This window comes from Periplaneta americana, chromosome 16, assembly GCF_040183065.1.
Source record: "Periplaneta americana isolate PAMFEO1 chromosome 16, P.americana_PAMFEO1_priV1, whole genome shotgun sequence".
Taxonomy (NCBI): Eukaryota; Metazoa; Arthropoda; class Insecta; order Blattodea; family Blattidae; genus Periplaneta; species Periplaneta americana.
In genome coordinates this window covers 71,368,819-71,387,268 of record NC_091132.1, presented here as the reverse complement: position 1 = coordinate 71,387,268, position 18,450 = coordinate 71,368,819, and the positions used below count along the sequence as shown (strand labels likewise).

At 34.9% G+C, this 18,450-nt stretch overlaps 1 long non-coding RNA gene across 1 annotated transcript in view; it reads left to right on the top strand.

Annotated features, from left to right (window-relative positions):
• LOC138716142 (uncharacterized) overlaps positions 1-16,056 on the top strand; it is a 230,393-nt gene extending 214,337 nt beyond the window's left edge. The window contains exon 3 of the long non-coding RNA XR_011336580.1: positions 15,860-16,056. This is a non-coding gene — a long non-coding RNA (uncharacterized lncRNA). The remainder of the gene's footprint in view (positions 1-15,859) is intronic.
• Positions 16,057-18,450: the final 2,394 nt, after the last annotated feature.

Below are 18,450 nucleotides of genomic sequence, written 5' to 3'. Positions count from 1 at the left end.
GGCCGCGAAATCAGGTGGCCTGGGTTCGATTCCCGGTCGGGGAAAGTTACCTGGTTGAGGTTTTTCCGGGGTTTTCCCTCAACCCAATATGAACAAATGCTGGGTAAGTTTCGGTGCTGGACCCCGGATTCATTTCACCGGCATTATCACCTTCATTTCATTCAGACGGTAAATAAGCTAAGATGTTGATAAAGCGTCGTAAAATAACCTATTAAAAATTACGTTGGGATAAACATGTTCTTTTTCTGTGCAGTAGATTAAGAAAAATTATTCACTATTTCGTCATCCTACGAAATTACTTGACTGTCCATACTTTACGATTGATTTACCTCGCATTAGTACAAGCTATATTACAGTACGGCATTATAGGATGGGGTAGTGCTTATGTACCAATAACTCTGCTACAGAAAATAATAATAAAAATATGCCTTAATAAACCTCTTGATTATCCTTCAGAGCTGCTGTATTCAGAATTTAAAGTATTTGACTTCTATCAAATTTATAACAATGTATTAAAGAATTTCTTACATAAAAACCGAAATATATTTAATTTATATTCACATAAATGTAAAACCAAAACATCAGGTAACATATCGTCGTTGTTCTTGCAATAACTCCTATGTGACAAATTGTTTTATGTATAAGAAAGAGGCGGTATTTCGATAGTTCCTTGAATTCCCAAAAAAACATTTTCTCTCTTTACGTAAACATCTTAGCCATAAATTATCCTGTAGCTTTCATATAATAGATATTCATATGTTTTTAATCGGCATTCTGTTTCTTGAGCCCATGAGATCTTAAATTTTAAAGGAAAAACTTTCTTGTTTGATAGTATGAAATATCTTTAAATTCAGTTGGTTGTATACCCATATTTCTATTTCTTACATAGGTTTTTGTTTGTTTTTAAATGTGTAACATACAACACATCCTATGGGATTTCCGTCAAATGAGTTAGATAACAATGCCGGAGCGGAGCAAGCAAAGGGGCTCCGGTGGGCTGGTGCCTACAAAAGTTAGCCCATAACCTATCCCCTCTACTTCGCACAATTATTGAAAGTGCAGCTAAAACTTTTCCAAAACGTTCCATCCCAATTCAGTCGTTATTTCTGTTACTGTTGTAATTAGCACACAACATTTTCACTGCTTCTACTTCACAGCACAGCTGTGCATAAATAGGCAACATTCATGTTTTAATTTGTAAGATCATCTTCACATTTTAATCTTGTTTATTTTTGTTTTTCGCGTATGTGGTGAACAAATAGAAATGAATCGTATGCCGGTGAATTCTAATATGCTATATTAGGCACTATCGCCTAGACTATTAATAATGTAATCCGATAGCAATTAAAATGGTTGTGGCATACAAGGAGGGATTGTTATCGACTTTGATTGAATTCTGACCACCGGAATGTCTACCAAAACTAAACGTGCAGCACCGAAACTGCAAAGATGGAAAAGTAACCCAGACAGCTATCTGTGGGAATCTTAAGATGTTGCGATCCTAGACCACTCATGCTTTGAGATCTCCCTCTCTTACCCAACAAACCGTGTATCTACAGGGTGTAAACGATATAAACTGTCAAAAAAATACTGGTGATAGAGCATAAATTACTGAACAGAAAAGTCTAATGTAAAATATTTCTGTAACTTTTGTGACTTGTCTAGAAAAAAATGTTATCTGTGAGTCTAAGCTTTTTGGAAATGATAGTAGATCGTCATTATTTACTCTGTTCTCCCTCTATTGTGATAGTGGTAGCGTGTGTTGAACAGAAGGTCATTGGCAATGACGTTCAGTAAATATTGAACTACTATCAATCCCAAAAACATGATATTATTGTTGCTGTTCAGTCAACTGTCCGAAGACAGGTTTGAACCTCATAATTAACACCAATAAGGCATCACTCATGAGCCAACTAGGCCAGGAGATACTGGGGTAGGATGGCCAGTTCCTTTCCCGCAACATGATATTTTAGCAATTAAAAACAGAAATAAAATAAAAAAAAACAAAATTTTACTACAAATCGTTTTAGTAGACCGAGATGTACAGTCTGTATAATTTTGGCAGTTTATATCGTTTATATCATTAAAATTATTATCATAACTTTAAAGAGAAATGTGTTACTTACTATCAAATAGACTAGTAAAGCAATCAGCAGTAATAATTCATGTTAAATAATGTAGAAAGAAAATAAAACAAAGTTAAGCTTGCTGTGTTATATTGTTTGATTTTCTTGAATTTACAATAAAATATATTGAAATGACGGTTGTGGACGAGGAAGACGTAGAGAATGTCTCCGAAGATGAATTGATCTAGGTAAATTATAATTTTTATATTGCATAATTGAAGAGCTTGGTGGTTTTACTTTTTTTTACAGGAGAGACAAAAAACTAGATCCTTGGAAACCACCGTTCTACATAAAAATTTTTTAAACATTCTCATGGGTCATAGAAATATTTTTTTAGTCTCAAAATGTGATTAAAATTAATATTCAGGTCGAAATTTAAGTTAAAAGGTGAATTTGTCCATCTCTGACATTAAGCCATGGAGTTATATGTTTTTGAAACAAATGAAGCCATATTTAAAGTGGAGTTATTTGTTTTTGAAACCAAACGGAGCCATATTTAAAGTGAAATAGTCTACTTTTGAATCTAAGTCTCTTCTAACTCGGTTTCAAAGCAAATTTACGTAAAACAGTACTTATTCATCCACAAACCGATTATATAAACAATCAGCCATGTTGGATTCGCAGTGGGTTATGGGAAAAGGTGGTACGAATGTAGGCTTCTCATTGGCTACTGAAGGAATTGTCCTAATTTGAAATCAAGCCACAGTGGAGTTGTCTACATTTTGATTCTAAAGCGCACAATTAAGTGCTATTTTCGCTCTTTTCTGTCCGTTTCTAGACCTAAACAGTTCCAGAATCGCATTCGGCACACAAAATTCTATGAGAAACAATCAATATCTCAAAATCGCAAAAAAATGGAGTTGTCTAACTTTGATACTATGCTACTCAATTATGTTTACATATGAGTACTACTACTTTTGATTTATGCATTTTGATGTAATGAAATGATATGTCTACCTTACGATATACTTTTTTTGCTATTCATTCTTTGTACTGTACTTACACATTTTTTTAGATTAGATTTTTGTAGCACCGTTATTGTTGAATTCTGATTCAAGTTCACATGAATTTTTACTGAAAATATCTTAAGAATTTGGTGTAATCTCACAAATCACATGCACATTTTAAATAACTGTGAATAACAGATGCTGAGAGTCCTTGACTATATTGTGAATTGCATCCGAACTTGCTCCATTTGTGACCCCCTTAATTCTGAGTTAATTTGTTGCAGTTGTTATTGCCCCTTATACGCGATTCAGTGTACGTCCGACCCTCGGGCGGATTTGCTCTACGAGGACTCGTTATGCTGCCATGCCAACATATTTGTCCACAACAATGACACTTGACCTGGCACAGCGCTGTATAGACCTGCACAACGATATAATAGTCAAAACGGGACCGTGATAGCGTCTGTACATACGGGCGGATTTCAGTTTTGTTTGTGGTACTGCACAATTCCCTTCGTCTCTGTTACAGACTCTGTGGCTTGTTCATTTCATACGTTATTTCCGTCATTTTTTGAAATGGAAGGGGAAAGTGTTATGATGATACTGCAAAATTGTTTATGCAAGTACAACTTTTTAGCATTCCAAAAGTCCTTTTTGTGTGGAGAGTTTTATTCTGAACTAATGGACGAATTTTATTCGCAGTTATTATCTACGAGTCCCATTTTTCCTGTCCTCATTAATATTCTGTCGATTGGTGATTTCAGTTGTCATTACTGATTACCAGGCAGCGCATTTCCGTTCCCAAACAAGTTAAGAAAGTTATTTGTTAATATTTGGAGTTTCAAGGTCGGAACTCTGATCTTAAAGCTTACATCAGGACGCTACGAAAGGTAAAACCTAGTTCGGATAATAATAATAATAATAATAATAATAATAATAATAATAATAATAATAATGGAGTATGACAACTCTAAGTGGGATTGCTACTACATTTTAATGGTCTGTCCAGCTACTTTTTAACCACATAAGCGCACTAACATTGTGAAACTAGCGCTTTATAAAATATTAGTGCTACATATGACAAGAAATACAGGGACATCATTTTATTTTTACTAACATTTTTAATATTAACCTGTCTATACCTTTAGAGAACCGGAAACACCGCTTGCTCCCCCCTCCAAGACTGGAGTTCGATGATACTGGCGTAAAACACAAATCACTCTACTAGGTATAGGAAGGAAGAAAAGTAGTTCATCCATTTACGTAAACTAGGAAATATCGAGACTTTGAGTTTGATAATTTTCATTAGGCTTTTCTTTAATCAAAGTACAGTACTGTATTAAGAATAAGTGTTTTTACTCACGAAGTGAGTTATCCATGCGAACGTATTCATTATGCAGTGTATACTTTCTACAGCACATTAGCGTACAATATAGAGAAAGAAGTTAAATTGAAAAATAATCATAATATGAATATTTAAACACAATTTTGATACAGGCTTCAGTTCTTTTGTGCTTATTATCGCACTATAGACTACTGCATATAATTCCAATTGCCAGTTTCGCCCTTCGTACTAGTAACTCATGTTGAAATAATTCTGTACCTACTCTACGTACTGTAAATTCAATCTTCACTTCTGCACGACCCGAAAATATAAAATTACTCAGACATGCTATCTACTGTCCGTCCAAGTGGTTATGCCGCAGGATTGTAGAAAGGGAGGAAATCACGTGACAGTTAATTACTTAACGAGGCCCTTTTATTTAAGTTAAATTAAAAAGCTGTATAATATTACGTAAACGTCCAATTCCTAAGAGAAATTAATGTTTTCAGAAAAGAGCTAAGACAGCCCAGCTTTTACAGAGGGGCGAGCAGAAGCAGGTGGGGGAAATCGGGATGCGACGTAGGCAAACGGACAGTACCTGTGCGAAAATATGATTCAATATTGAAAGTTCTTTCGTCACTGGAAAACGCGAACATATTTCTGGAACGTACTATACTCAGTAACTCAGCACTGCTTCCTATCTGCGGTCTTGGTTCTGTGTGGAGTTGGAACTTCCTTAGTAGAAGGGGTGGGAGTGAAGTACATTAAAAAACTCAGGTACAATAAAAATTGAAGTAAAAATAAAATGATGTCCCTGTATAATTAAATCGATGATAATACTGAATTCGTAAATATAATATATACAGGGTGTTTCCGAGGTGGTGTTACAAACTTTCAGGGATGATGGCGAAGGGCACATGTATCAATTTGAGACCAGGAACCATGATCCGGAAATGACTGAGTCGAAAGTTATAAGCAAAAATACTTGTGTGAAAATGGAATTGTAATTTGGCACCACATGCCCTCCTTCCCTTAACCTTTGGAACACTCGTGGAAAGATGGTATGGGCCGGATGTCTCCTACGTTGGTACTTGTCCCGATACAATCTCTGAGCTTGTCTACTGTTCCCATTGGCTCATCCGTATTCGAAAATCAGGTCTGATTACTCCGCTCTCGTGTACTCCTCCTGGACACTGCAACTTGTACACATACACTAATGTTTGCAGACGTGCATATTAGGACCGAACGTGTCCGCTACACATTACGCTATCTGCATTGCTTTAATGTAGTTTCCTGTCCCCATCTCTCAGACAGCTCACTGAATGGAATACTGTAAGTAGACAACGTAAACAACGTCATATGAATACAGTATGTGTAAGATGTACAGATAAATACACATAAATAAGGTGTAGAGAGGAATAAAATTATTTCATTTCCACACAACTATTTTTGCTTGTAACTTTCGACTCGGTCATTTCCGGGCCATAGTTCCGTATCTCAAATTAATACATGTGCCCTTCCCCATTATCCCTGAAAGTTTGTATAACACCACCTCGGAAACACCCTGTATATTATCGAACATAATAGTAAACATGGTACACATTAACTGTACATACTCCATAAATAAATAAAATATATACAATTAATAATTCATTTAACAAAATCAGCTCCATTACGGTAAACAAAAATATATATTCTGAGATTATGAAATTCATATCTTTTACCATAACTGTCAGTAAAAATTTGTTTAAGCTAAGAAAATGTTCATACGTCACAATATGTTATAATTATAATAACAAAAATCAATATACAAATTAACAATATTTTCATTTTACACAATATATATACAAAATACAGACCAAAATGAAATACAGTATAACATAGATTGATAAATTAAAATAATATTAACACAAAAGTCTAAATGAAAATGCAACTTACTCAGTATTAGAATCAGATCACAATGTAGTCGTAACTTAATGTTTTACATATACAACATTGACGACGGAGCCCCTATATTGTACTATGATTCATACTCTATGCCAGTTGTCGTCAGCACTCGCTGAAATGTGCAAAGGGTAAGTGGAGCCGTCCCGTGTACCCCGTCGTGCAGCAGGAAAAGGTAGAGAGCATACCCGCTAGCAGCTACGAGTGCACCATGGTGCACTGTGTTTTCCGCGGGTAAGAGATGCTAGCCCCAGGGTGCTCTGCGCTGACGACCGCTGCTCTATACTTATCTGCTTACAACACTACCCTGCTTATGCATCCATGGCTAACGAGCTACGTTATGCATCGACGTGACGTAATAGATGTACCAGAAGAAACTATTCGATCCGCTGTACGTTTGGGAACAAAAATGCGCTGCCTGCTCATTATTAGGGATGGAAGATGAGACACCGAACGTTGCGTACTATACAAGTTGTGTTTACATCAACTCAGAGTAGTACAGGGACTTCTACAGAGCTCTGCTGTGATTGAATAAAAATACTGCTCGGTATAATCAGGTGACTAAAACAAGTAGGGTGTAACACACATTTACGAAAGCAACTTACTTCATTCAGAATATGGTGATACACTTTAAATAAAAATAGTGTACTTTAAGTGTCACTCATTTTGTTGCAATGTGCAACTGTTTACATTCGTAAGTTGCCAAATACCTATAAATCTGTTCCGATTGTCACTCAAACAAGAAAATATTCTTTCGACATCACATAATGTTATTAGTGCGGATTTAAAGTAGTTTTTATTTATTATAATTTTGTGTCAGTTCATTATTTAGTTCACAGAGTTTTTTATATGCAGGATGTTTACAAGAACACTCTTCGGTTTTAGCTCAGCATTTTTATTGTTATCGTACCAACAGCTGATCGCATAAAATTTGAAGTTATTAGATAACACGAGGGTAAATATTGTGAACGCATGGTTGTTGTTGGAGTCGGCAATTTTATAAACTCATACTTTTCAATGAAGTGTTTAAAATGTGGATTCTGAAATTTATGAAACGGAATATTTGTGCATATCAGCATCAGACACAAGTCATAATAAGTGGACTGATCCGAAATCAAATCGCTAAACAATTTCAGATCTTCGATGTGTCTTTTAGAGTCACAATGTTTTTGTAAATCATGACACATTAACTTTTATGTCTAACTTACACACTTTATACCATAATATATTTTCGTCATTGACCGAAAAATAGTCATATTCGAAATCTTTTACATGGACAGACAAAGTTGCAGATTTCATTGGCGGTATTTTATCACATCTTCGAAGTACCTTTGCTAGATCACAACTGAAGTCCTGACGAAAGGCTACTTTTTAAACAGAAAATAGGCATGCTGTGTCGAAACAACCTATTAAAATGCATTAAACAATACAAAACCCACAACTATTAAATTTCGAATGAACAGAGCTCATTTCACGTGACGAGCTTCATTTTGCATACGAACCTGAAGTTACATTAGTAAAGTAAACAGCTGATGTCATCCTATAGCCAGTGTTCCTTAAACCTGTAACCGTCTCTAGGCAATGTTTTGGTGTCTATAAACCTCGTTCTCTATTCATTACCTCTCATTCTCGCTATACTAGTATTTTGTTCTGATTCTTGTAGACAATATTTTGGGTGTATTTGTACAACAGTAATGCTTCCAGATAATTATTAACTTTTTTTTGCAGAATTCATAATATCGACTTTACATATCGTTATTGGACTTAGATATCGATATACATAGCCATTTAAGTTATCGGTTTATTGTGAATAAAAAAAATCTTCACGTACTCGTCCTCCGCTTCCCGTTCTCGTTCAGGTTCTCGTTCCCGGTTTATTGTGGACCAGTCTTTACACATGAATTCTTTGTGTTTATGACGGCCCTATTGTCGAACTGTATAGCACTAGATGCTTTCGTTCAAACGTAATTACAACCCAGAAATGTATTATTGCACGCTTAAATTTTGTAGAAAATAAATTTTGGTGAAATGCTGACGAAATGAGTAAGAATATATTTAGAGACTTCAAGCAACAGCCATTTCCAACCTGTTGTTACCTTTTAGCATCTACTGTACGTAAAATTCAATATGTCGTGTTAGTTCCATAGTTTCAGACTACGTTTCTTGGGAAACAGGCTTACGTAATTATTTCGGATGTCCGAAAAGAAATAATAATAATAATAATAATAATAATAATAATAATAATAATAATAATGTTTTATTTTCGCTGGCAGAGTTAAGGTCATAAGAGATTCCACTCAACCAGCCTTAATCGATACAATACATATTTAAATTACGAATATTTACACTACACTTGAATGGTTCTCCAGCAATATTATTCAGTTAAGTTAACGACTAGTAGACTATATATTTATTTAAATTTAGATAAACCTATAAGGTAAAGTAGTAACTTAATTTATGAGCTAATTTAATTCAATCAATTATAATTAATTTGAGGTTTGAGATAGCTAGTAAAATGATGAAAATTAATTTAATATAAGCTTATTAGAACTATGTTACAGGGAGAAAAAAAAATATATATATATAAATCTAAAGTATATTTCTATAATGAGAATATTAATGTAATTGCATTAGAGGTTTTGTAAATCTATTTAGAGAAATTAATGATAATAATAGGAATGGACAGATGTTAGTTTCATTATAATATGTAATAAATATTAATCATCAATTAATTTGTTAAGTAAGAATTTATGTAATTTTGACTTAAATTAAGTTATTGTCCAACAACCCCTTACATCACTCGGTAGCGAGTTCCAATTTCTAGCAACTGAAACTGTATGAAGAATATAAAGATGCCTTGTGGTAAGGTATAATGAGTAAATTGTTCTGCTGAGATCTTGTACTTAGCTGATGATATGCGGATAAATTTTGAAAACGAGAAGCCAAATAGATTGGGATAGCGGTGCGCAGAATTTGAAATAAGAGAACAAGAGAATGCAGGGCTCGTCGATCGCTTAGCCTTAGCCAAGACAGAGTTTGGAAAGACGGGGAAACATGATCATACTTACGAATATTACAAATATAACGGACGCACGCATTATACACACGTTGTAGCCTGCTACTCAAATTTTCATTTAGGTTACTTAATATAATATCGCAGTAGTCGAAGTGTGGCATCACGAGTGTTTGTACAGGGATTAATTTTAATTTATTAGGAAGAAAATGCTTCATTCGCTTTAATGAGTGGATAATAGACAATATTTTTTTGGAAATGTGATTCACTTGTTCATTCCATTCCAGGTGCAATCCATGTAAGGAAATACAAGGACGAAAAAATGCATAACTCAGGAAGGATTTGAGTTACAGTTCTCATGTTTTCAACAAAACATCGTATTTTCAGGTTTTATTTTAGTAATATTTCAAATCATTCATATGTTTAAAAATATAGACACACTTCCCAAAAGACTTTGATGCTTTATTTTAGTAGGTAGTATTTCAAATCATTCATACGTTTAAAGTATAGGAACACTTCCCAAAAGTCTGAAATAGTACGAGTATATTGGTGTCCAGAAACTTTTTGGTAGTACTGTAGTTTATATAGTGTTATTAAGTAGCGAACTAAACTTATTGACATTAACACTATCACTACTATTAAACCACCAATAGTGACAATTAGACACACACTCTCTCTCTCTCTCTCTATATATATATATATATATATATATATATATATATATATATAAAATAGGCCTAAGGATGTAGACTTTCCGGTATATCACCATTCTTTGTCTGTTAGCATAATTACTTGTCTCGCCAATACATTTTCTGCAAGTTAACGTTCGACGAACTGGCGACGACTCATTGCGTGAGGGTGGAGGGAATTCCCCTTAACTGTCTAGTCATTTCGCGCGTGCGGAATAGAGACTTGTTTGTTACAAGTTTCGTGCTTTCGAACAAAAATTGCTCCTTCACAAAAGAAGAAAAGCAAAACAAGTGAGGCACAACCGAGTGTTTTTCTGAAAACTGTTCTCATGAAGTGTACTTTCAATACAAAAATACCCTTCTAGTCAATAGATTCTAGGCAACAAATTTAATATAATAATTTATAGGCCTACAGAAGGTATAGAACACTCGTTTTCCGAAAAGTTTTTATTTCTACTGTGTGTTTCATTTTTAAAGTTATTTAATAATGACATATCCACCATTGCCTGTGTAGTATTTAAGGGCGCAATATATCCTGTATGAAAGCTACTTTTTTTTTTTTAAGAAAAGAAATTCGTGTTGTTCTTGAACACCTTCACTGGCAGTAATGAATAGGCTTCGGTCATGGGCACAGAAACGCATGAAGTTCAGAACGCACGGATATAGTGTTGTGTTGGCCGAGTGGAGTGGGACATGGAGCGCGTCGTTACTTCGTGTCTCAACATGTAAACAGTCCGTCACAGTACGGCACAAAATATATTTCACCCTGTACAGATGCAGTATATACAGTTGATTCCTAACGTATACAATAAATGTTTACATTAAAGTATTAACGTTAGTTGTAATCTTCAATCAGGTGTCCCTACGCCGAAGCCTGTTACACGTATCGCAGCCAAGCAGCAATACACACAACGGTAATGCACATTACGGACCCACCTGTACTGTTACAGTCATCCCTCCACACGGGTCATGACGTCATTTATACTCCGTGTACTCTAAACCTCATACTGGTTACTCTGTGTCCCTAGGCCGAAGCCTGGTAATGATACAGGGTTGCCAAATTTTTTCCAGTTGTACATTATTACTTACTTACTTACTTACTTACAAATGGCTTTTAAGGAACCCGAAGGTTCATTGCCGCCCTCACATAAGCCCGCCATCGGTCCCTATCCTGTGCAAGATTAATCCAGTCTCTATCATCATACCCCACCTCCCTCAAATCCATTTTAATATTATCCTCCCATCTACGTCTCGGCCTCCCTAAAGGTCTTTTTTCCCTCCGGTCTCCCAACTAACACTCTATATGCATTTCTGGATTCGCCCATACGTGCTACATGCCCTGCCCATCTCAAACGTCTGGATTTAATGTTCCTAATTATGTCAGGTGAAGAATACAATGCGTGCAGTTCTGTGTTGTGTAACTTTCTCCATTCTCCTGTAACTTCATCCCGCTTAGCCCCAAATATTTTCCTAAGCACCTTATTCTCAAACACCCTTAACCTATGTTCCTCTCTTAGAGTGAGAGTCCAAGTTTCACAACCATAGAGAAGAACGGTAATTTAACTGTTTTATAAAATCTAACTTTCAGATTTTTGGACAGCAGACTGGATGATAAGAGCTTCTGAACCGAATAATAACACGCATTTCCCATATTTATTCTGCGTTTAATTTCCTCCCGAGTGTCATTTATATTTGTTACTGTTGCTCCAAGATATTTGAATTTTTCCACCTCTTGTACATTATTACAGATATTAAAAAATCTAGAACATAAAATAATGACAATAATACTAGATCAAGGGTCTCAATAAATGCCTTTGAGAGCAGCGTAATGAGAAGAAGAAATAATGTAGCTTTAACAATATTGGGGCTTCAGCAAACTTTAGAATTCATTGCTTGAAGAGAACAATTAAGGTGCAGTACTTCATGATTTTTTTAATAACCAAGAAATCGTATAGCGCTTCAATGCAATTATTTTTGAGAACGAACGAATGGACTGTACCTGTTGTTGAAAGCTTTTTGGATACATCTGTAGTGAGGAACAGCAGTTTGCGTTTGCAGTTGCAATCTGATGAGGGCAGCAGGACACAAGACAGTAGTAATGGACACTGATTCAATGGTTTTGTTAGGTAATGGACAGATCTAGTACCTCGCTCTCATTATCGGTTGGTAACAATGCGCGCAGGTAGACAACGTCCGCATTTCGCCGTAACGCGATCTGTGGGAGCGTATTTCATCATCGGACTGTGATATTTTATTCGTAATTGTTTTTTATTGTGTTCAATTCTCGCTTGGATGATCCATACAATAATTGCTGTTGGCCAAATGATGCCGTGATATTCTGGGAGATGAATTCACACAGAAATGAAATGAAAATAAAAGCAAAAAAAAAAAAAAAAGTTTTCATGGAGTTACGACAGTTTTTTTATGATACTCGTACCTATATTTTGTTCGTTTCGCAACAGTAAAGTTCCTTTATCATTCTGTGATTGATAGTTTTTCTCAAACTACAAGTCATTTTGTGGTTTGTATATAAAAGAAATGCTTTAAAATCTCAAAAATATTTATAAATGAAACACCTTCCCAGAAAAAGGATGTAACATTAAATTAATGGAAAAAGTAATTTTGAAGCATTCATTTATAATCATAAATCCAATAGCTGAAAAAACTTGTATCCGTGATTAGTCAAATGGTACTGCTAGTAAATATAGGCCTAACGAACTATATCCCAAAAATATTTTCCTTCCTCAAACATAATTATAGATTGGTTAAGTGAGATATGGTCCACTTTGCAATAGGTCCTCTCTACGAAAATGTCCAACGTTTAGAAATGTCCACATAGAAAATTCGTTCATGTAAAAATTGTCCTGACCTGAAAAGGTCCACTGTCAGCAAGTCCTATTTTTAAAAATTCGCACAAATAAATTCGTCCATTTTCCTAAAATATCCGACAAGGAAAACTGCAAGGAAAGTGCCGAGAAATTTGTCATCATTTCTATGTTATACATATTACATATATAATACAAAAGATACATCAATTGTTCATCTTGAGGGTCACTGTATAATTTCAAATGGTATGATACCGCTCTAAAATACCGAAAAATTTCATTTCTACGTCTGTAATCTTGGTAATTACCGACAATGTTGAAAATTCTAGTTTGATTATTGATATACGTTTATTTACTGGCCGCATAATATTTGTATACCCACCAAAGACCTGGGTTACTAAATGCTCTGTTTCCGATTGCTGTTGTTGCAAATGGGTAATGAATCGCCAAATATTCACGTGATGTGCCACAACAAGCGGTTGGAATTGAGAGGGAATCCTTCAACCACATTATTCGTAGGCTGTTTGCAATTAATTACTAAATCATAGACGTTCCATGTCTCAGGAGAAAATCTATGGGGAACTGCTCGCCTTCGCCCTCTTTGTCGGATGACCAGTAATATAATTATGTAATGATGCTAAGTCCAAAATATCGTCCACAAATCTTTCATTTAATAAATCCGAAACGAATTGCAAGTTATTTAGCGGAACAAACGGCAGTCCCATAATTTCCTGCATTTGATTTCTTACTTCAGGGTCCTCAATATCCAGATATTGTGCCCTTAGACCCCTGTTGGCTACAAATTATTTCCGGCATTGCATTAACTTCACTTGTAAATTTTTTTCTGATTCATCAGTGCTATAGCAACGAAACACCATTGTTATTCCCAACAGATTATTACAGTTAGTAAGTAACTCAACTCTGTTGAACAACTTTGTGTGTTGGGCCTTTTTGTATGGACATTTCGTATGATGGACCTTTACGTATGATAGGCTTCATAATATGGTGGACCACATAGATGTCGGGCTTTTTCACTCCATGGACAAATTGTATGTAGTACTTTAAATGTTGGACTATTTAGTTTGTGGACCTTTTGTACTTGTGAACATCTTGTTATGGACCTTATAACCTGGAAGGTATAGATTTGCTGGTCATACCCTTATTCCGGGGAGGTCTTCAGTTTTTGAACTTTACTTACATATATAATTAATTTTGCAAAAATTTGCATAAAATAAATAGTCTTAAGTTGTAAGGTGTAATCTCATGGCAAATCCTCGTATTTATATCCCCAATTGTTACCTATCAGCAAACCTACCGCGACGTCAGAAAACTGTTCAATCATTACATCATCTTTAAATAGCCAATTAAAAAGCTAATTACAACTAATTTTCTCCACTTATACAGGGATATCATTTTATTGTACTTGAGTTTTTGTATGTACTTCACTCCCACCACTTCTACTAATGCAGTTCAACCGTCCTGCACACAGATCCAAGCCCGCATATACAGTCATAGTAGCCTTACGGTCATAGTAAACAGTACCTTCCAAAAATATGTTCGCGTTTTCCAGTGACGAAAGAGCTATCAATATTGAATTATTTTCGCACAGTTACTGTCGTCCATTTGCCTACGTCGTATTCCGATTTCCCCCACCTGCTTTTATTCGCCAGCTAGTGGCTGGGCTGTCTTAGCTCTTTTGTGAGAACATTAATTTCTGTTAGGAATTGGACGTCTACGTAATATTATACAACTGTTTAAAACAACTTAAATAAAAGGATCTCATTAAGTAATTAACTCTCACGTGATTTCCTCCCTTTCTACGATCCTACGACATAATCACTTGGACGGACGGTAGATAGTATATCTGAGTAATTTTATCCTTTCGGTTCGGGCAGAATTGAAGACTGAATTTACAGTACGTAAGGTACTCTTTTATAGAGTAGGTACAGAATTATTTCAACATGAGTTACTAGTTACGAAGGACGAAACTGGTAATTGGGATTAGGTACAATAGTCTATAGTGCGATAATATGCACATTTGAACTGAAGCCTGTATCGAAATGAATGGCCACCATTTTCAAAAATGTGTTGAAATATCCATATTATGATTATTTTTCAATTTAACTTCATTCTCTATATTGTACGCTAATGTGCTGTAGACAGTATAATATACACTGCATAATGAATACGTCCGAATGGATAGCTCAGTTCGTGAGCAAAAACACGCATTGTTAATACTATATTATATTTTGATTAAACAAAAAACTAATGAAAATGGTCAAATTCAAAAGCGCGATATTTCCTGGTTTACGTAAATGGATGAACTACTTTTGTTCCCTCCTATACCTAGCAAAGTGATTTGTTTGTATATTACGCCAGTATCATCGAACTCCAGTTGTGGAAGGGGGTAGTAAACGGTGTTGATCCAAAGGTATAGCCAGGTTAATATTAAAAATGTTAGTAAAAATAAAATGATGTCCCTGTAGAAGAGAATATTAAAGTCCTATAGTATTTACAGATTCTTTATATTGAGGATATTTCGTATCGCTTGTTTAGTCAGTTTCAGAAGTCAATAACATTTCTTTATTCCTTACGAATTAGGAGTTGTTTTCATGTATCTTGAAAATTCTCTTTTCTGTTAAAAGATAACGTTTGCTTAGATGTCTATCACTGCTTTAACTTTAAATTTCATGTTGTGTTTATGTATATAATTTACTGAGATTTATTTTCGATTATGTGCTTTAATATTTCTTCACTAGTAAATATACGGTATCAGTTTCAATATATTTTGCATTTTGAAAGTCCTAATCCTTTTATACGCACTGATCATTATCATTAAGAATGCGACCTTTGATGGATTATATTATATGCTACGATAATTTTTAATTGTATCGATTAGTAAAGTATTCTATTGGCATAAATGTATTTCTTTGAAGTAAAGAAGTTCGTGACACACACTGTATTAACCGAACTCTTGTCTCTGTGTTCCAGGTATGTGATGATCATTCCGCCTGACCAATAGACCTCCCTCCCCAGCACACCAAGGTAACACTGCAACTTGTTACTTGATTACTGTAACTTGCTGATTCGGCAATCCATCATGAGCCTGTGTTTGAGTTGCTGCATTCTACCAATACGGGTGCTACAGGAAGACCAGGAATAACTGCTATTGTGCTGTTCCAGTACGCCAGGTACCGTTTTCGTCATTATTACTTTCAGTAAAGCACTAAGAGGTGAAAACTTGTTTTAAACATATAACTTACGTAATATTATATAACAGAGTTGATTACTTCTTTTATTCGCACATGTTACATTATCGCAATTTTCAACTACCGGTATTGTTTACTTGTATTAAGAATTTTACTTCACACATTGTATGCATTATTTTATACCTGTGAACCTGACAGCAAAAAATTTTTCTCATGAATAGTTTCTTACCTAATAGTAGAATATTTTGGTCCCTATAAATAATTGTTAATTTTTTTATAATACAGTAGACGTAGAAAGCCTTTCAATTCACGAAATTTTCGAATTTTATCCTTCACCTGTCAGTTACATCTAGCTACGAATAAATATATTGTAATGAAGTTACAGAAATAGTTCAGCTTTGTAGTCACTTTACAATGTATTAAATTTCTGTTACGTGCTAATATATCATGCACGCGGAATTGGTTCCCAGCCAAAGTGGTACCATAAAACGTGAGGTTGGGTTAAGGATGAGTGAGTTGTTTCGATAGTGCAAACAAAGCAAAATAAATCACGTAAATAAGTAATTTTAATAGTTCAAATAATGAAAATATTTATATAAATAGGTTTATCTGAACAGGACCTAAAAATGTTAGCACATTTAAAAATAACACTAAGTGTAGGATTGCTGCTGTGAAAAATAAATTAAAATACAACAAGTCTTTATTGTAAAATGAATATCTCTAATATTGCATCAAATATTCATAACATACGGTAGGATTAAATAAACTTGCTTCTGCCGCAAGTTTATTGTTACGAAGATCATTCAAAAGGGCTTCATAATCCACTCCTACGACACCTCGATATTGACTGATATGGTATGTTTTATAATGGCGATATAAATTAAACATTCTAACAATGGTAATAATTTGTTCACAAACTGTGACAATGTGCCCCATTTTCTACCTCCGAAAATACTGCATCAAATATTCATAATATACAGTGGGATTAAATAAACTTGCTACCATCGCAAGTTCATTGTTACGAAGGTCATTCAGAAGGGTTTCACGATCCACTCCTACAACACCTCGATACTGACTGATATGGTATGTTTTATAATGACGATACATATTAAACTTTCTAACAATGGTAATAACTTGTCCACAAACTGTGACAATGTACCCCATTTTCTAACTCCAAAAATAAATAATCACTTCACCGTAAGCGTCGTTTAATATGCTTGTGCTAGCCATACTCTAACTAACTCACAAAAACTCTCTTTATATACAACATTGATTGGTTAGTTCGCTTTTGAAGTGCTGCAATGGATGTTGACGTTCACCGACTTTAGCGAGACACGATAGTAAAACACGCCAAGAGATTAGGCAATCTTCAGAACATGTACACGAATGACAGTCCTGAAAGTACCTGGTGCAAATGCACACGAATTTCCATCTGTTCTACCAGTAACTTCTTATTCTCCATTATTCTGTTTTGCAGTGTGACGTATTATATTTAGTAGTGCATAAATAGTCTATATATACTCGTACATTTTCGCACATAAATGTGTATGTATATCTGTGTTCGGTTGTAATATAGCTGTATTACATTTCTTGCGATAGAATTTTTCTTGTTAGTACCTAATTTTACATGATCCTTCAAATTGACTAATTTAGTAAAATAGTGAATAGTAGGACATTTGAAAATGCATCTGGAAGTGCTGATGCATTTTATGATATGCGAGTTTTATTGGTAGGTGACTTGTTAAATAATGGAAGCTGAACGAATTTTCTCAAAGCGAACCAGCTGCGGGAACTGGACGAATATTTTCATGTTGATCCATATATCATAGCGTTCAGATGTTAAAAGGTTTCGAAAGTCCCTATATTTTGTAGAATCTCTCAGAAGTCACCACATATGTCAGCGAATTTAAGAACTAGTCCCATAGGAGTCGCTTCGAGTTTGCTCAAAGCGCTTGTACAATTTAAGGCTTCTTGATTCCACGGACTTGTTGCTTTAACTCTTTGAGGCTTTCATTTGTATTACACAATTACATCATCATTTAGATTGTTCCTTCATTTTGGATGCTCTGACCAATAAGGTAGGAAAGTTCAGGATAACAGGCAGGGTTTGGAATTGAACGGGCTACATCAGCTTCTTGTCTATGCAGATGACGTGAATATGTTAGGAGAAAATACACAAACGGTTAGGGAAAACACGGAAATTTTACTTGAAGCAAGTAAAGCGATCGGTTTGGAAGTAAATCCCGAAAAGACAAAGTATATGATTATGTCTCGTGACGGGAATATTGTACGAAATGGAAATATAAATATTGGAGATTTATCCTTCGAAGAGGTGGAAAAATTCAAATATCTTGGAGCAACAGTAACAAATAT